At 34.2% G+C, this 3,889-nt stretch overlaps 1 non-coding gene across 1 annotated transcript; it reads right to left on the bottom strand.

Annotated features, from left to right (window-relative positions):
* Nucleotides 1-3,010: 3,010 nt before the first annotated feature.
* On the bottom strand, nt 3,011-3,114 carry LOC112804764 (small nucleolar RNA R71). Its single transcript, XR_003203380.1, has one exon. It is a non-coding gene; the product is annotated as a small nucleolar RNA R71 (small nucleolar RNA).
* Between the last annotated feature and the right edge of the window lie 775 nt (nt 3,115-3,889).

The raw sequence follows: 3,889 nt of genomic DNA on the forward strand, positions 1-3,889 counted from the left end.
ATACTTTGCACTTCAACTTGATGAATGTGATGATCCGTGACACTCATCATCATTCTCACCTATGAACGCGCGTGACTGACAACCACTTCCGTTCTACCTTAGGCCGGGCGCATATCTCTTAGATTCCCCAACAGAATCTTCGTGGTATAAGCTAGATAGATGGTGGCATTCATGGGAATCCGGAAAGTCTAACCTTGTCTGTGGTATTCCGAGTAGGATTCCAAAAATCTAGAAAGTCTAACCTTGTCTGTGGTATTCCGAGTAAGATTCCGGTATTGAATGACCGTGACGAGCTTTAAACTCCTGAAGGCTGGGCGTTAGTGACAGACGCAAAAGAATCAATGGATTCTATTCCAACCTGATTGAGAACCGATAGATGATTAGCCATGCTGTGACAGAGCATTTGGACCATTTTCACTGAGAGGATGGGATGTAGCCATTGTCAAGGGTGATGCCTCCAGACGATTAGCCATGCAGTGACAGCGCATAGGACCATTTTCCCGAGAGGATGAAAAGTAGCCATTGACGATGGTGATGCCCTACATACAGCTTGCCATGGAAAGGAGTAAGAAGAAATTGGATGAATGTAATAAGAAAGTAGAGATTCAAGAGGAGCACAGCACCTCCACATGCCTATCTGAAATTTCCACTATTGATCTACATAAGTATTTCTATCCTATTTTATTTTCTGTTTATTATTAATTTTCGAACTCATCATAAACTATTTAATCTGCCTAATTGAGATTTACAAGGTGACCATAGCTTGCTTCATACTAACAATCTCTGTGGGATCGACCCTTACTCACGTAAGGTATTACTTGGACGACCCAGTACACTTGCTGGCTAGTTGAACGGAGTTGTGTCCACACATAGCAAAGAGCCATTATAATGATTCCATACAACAACAAAGAATACTACATTGATGTGATCACAATTTCGTCCACCAAGTTTTTGGCGCCGTTGCCGGGGATTGTTTGAGTTTGAACAACTGACGGTTCATCTTGTTGCTTAGATTAGGTAAATTTTCTTTTCAAAAACTTTGAAAAAATCTTTTTCAAAATTTTCTTTTCTTTTTCGTTTTTCCAAAAATATTTTCGAAAAAAATTTTTAATAATAATTCAAAAAAAATCACAAAATCATAAAAATAAAAAATATTTTATGTTTCTTGTTTGAGTCTTGAGTCAATTTTTAAGTTTGGTGTCAATTGCATGTTTTTAAAATTTATGCATTATTTTCAAAAATTCCATGCATTCATAGTGTTCTTCATGATCTTCAAGTTGTTCTTGACAAGTCTTCTTGTTTGATCTTGATGTTTTCTTGTTTTGTGTTGTTTGTTGTTTTTCATATGCATTTTTAGTTTGTTAGAGTCCATACATTAAAGATTTCTAAGTTTGGTGTCTTGCATGTCTTCTTTGCATCAAAAATTTTTCAAAAATATGTTCTTGATGTTCATCATGATCTTTAAAGTGTTCTTGGTGTTCATCTTGACATTCATAGTGTTCTTGCATGCATTCATTGTTTTGATCCAAAAAGAAAAGAGAAAAACACAATTATGACATTTTAATTTTAATTATTTTTCTCTCTCATAATTAAAAATTCAAAAAAAATAAAAAATATATCTTTTCCTTTTTTCTCTCCAAATTTTCGAAATTTTGGGTTGACTTGGTCAAAAATTTTTAAAATTAGTTGTTTTTTACAAGTCAAGTCAAAATTTCAATTTTAAAAAAACTTATCTTTTTAAATTCTTTTTCAAACTATTTTCAAAATCCTTTTCCTCATTTTTATATCATATTTTTGAAAATATGCTAACAATTAATGTGATTGGTTCAAAAATTTAAAGTTTGTTACTTTCTTGTTAAGAAAGGTTCAATCTTTAAATCCTAGAATCTTATCTTGTAGTTTCTTGTTAGTTAAGTCATTTTTAAAAAAATTAAATCTTTTTCAAAATATCTTTTTCTTAAAAATCTTATCTTTTTATCTTATCTTTTTCAAAATTTGATTTCAAAATATCTTATCTAACTTCTTATCTTCTCATCTTTTCAAATTTAATTTTAATATTTTTGTTTTAACTAACTATTTGACTTCTTGTTTGTTTGTTATCTTTTTCAAAACCAACTAACTACCTATCCCTCTCTAATTTTCGAAAATACCTCTCTCTTTTTCAAAAATTCTTTTTAATTGTTTTAAATTTTAATTTTAATCATATCTTATCTTTAATTTTCGAAAATCACCAACCACTTTTTCAAAATTATTTTCGAAATTCTCTATCTTTTCTCTTATTCTATTTAATTATTTATTTACTAACACTTCTCTTCACCTCTTCTCATCTAAAAATCCGAACCCAATCTATCCCTTGTGTTTGGATTCTTCACTTTTCTCTCTTCTATCCCCTTCTTTTTCTACTAACATAAAGGAATCTCTATACTGTGACATAGAGGATTCCTCTTTCTTTTCTTGGTTTCTTCTCTTTCATATGAGCAGGAACAAGGAAAAAGACACTCTTGTTGAAGCTGATCCAGAACCTGAAAGGACTCTGAAGAGGAAACTAAGAGAAGCTAAATTACAACAATCCAGAAGTAACATTTCAGAAAATTTTGAACAAGAGAAGGAGATGGCAGCCGAACCCAATAATGATAATGCAAGAAGGATGCTTGGTGACTTTACCAAGCCCATGTCCAAATTTGATGGAAGAAGCATCTCCATTCCTGCCATTGGAGCCAATAATTTTGAGCTTAAGCCTCAATTAGTTGCCTTAATGCAACAAAACTGCAAGTTCTATGGACTTCCATCTGAAGATCCTTATCAGTTTTTAACTGAGTTCTTGCAGATTTGTGAGACTGTAAAGACGAATGGAGTAGACCCTGAAGTCTACAGACTCATGCTTTTCCCTTTTGCAGTAAGAGACAGAGCTAGAATATGGTTGGATTCACAACCTAAGGATAGCCTGGACTCATGGGATAAGCTGGTCACGGCTTTCTTGGATAAATTCATTTCTTCTCAAAAGCTGAGCAAGCTTAGAGTGGATGTTCAGACCTTCAAACAAAAAGATGGTGAATCCTTCTATGAAGCTTGGGAAAGATACAAGCAGTTGACCAAAAGGTGTCCATCTGACATGTTTTCAGAATGGACCATATTAGATATATTTTTTTATTGTCTATTTGAATTTTCAAAAATGTCATTGGACCATTCTGCAGGTGGATCCATTTACCTAAAGAAAACGCCTACAGAAGCTCAAGAACTAATTGACATGATTGCAAATAACCAATTCATGTATACTTCTGAGAGGAATTCTGTGAATAATGGGACGCCTCAGAGGAAGGGAGTTCTTGAAATTGATGCTCTGAATGCCATATTGGCTCAGAACAAAGTGTTGACTCAGCAAGTTAACATGATCTCTCAAAGTCTGAATGGATGGCAAAATGCATCCAACATTACTAAAGAGGCAGCTTCTGAAGAAGCTTATGATCCTGAGAACCCTGCAATAGCAGAGGTAAATTACATGGGTGAACCTTATGGAAACACCTATAATTCATCATGGAGAAATCATCCAAATTTCTCATGGAAGGATCAACAAAAGCCTCAACAAGGCTTTAACAATGGTGGACGCAATAGGCTGAGCAATAGCAATCCTTTTCCATCATCTTCTCAGCAACAGACAGAGAATTCTGAACAAAACACTTCTAATTTAGCCAATTTAGTCTCTGATCTATCAAAGGCCACTTTCAGTTTCATGAGTGAAACAAGATCCTCCATCAGAAATTTGGAGGCACAAGTGAGCCAGCTAAGTAAGAAAGTCATTGAAACTCCTCCCAGTATTCTCCTAAGTAATACAGAAGAGAATCCAAAAGGAGAGTGCAAGGCCATTGATTTAATCAATATGGCCGAATGC

The sequence above is a fragment of the Arachis hypogaea genome, chromosome 5 (assembly GCF_003086295.3).
Source record: "Arachis hypogaea cultivar Tifrunner chromosome 5, arahy.Tifrunner.gnm2.J5K5, whole genome shotgun sequence".
Classification (NCBI taxonomy): Eukaryota; Viridiplantae; Streptophyta; class Magnoliopsida; order Fabales; family Fabaceae; genus Arachis; species Arachis hypogaea.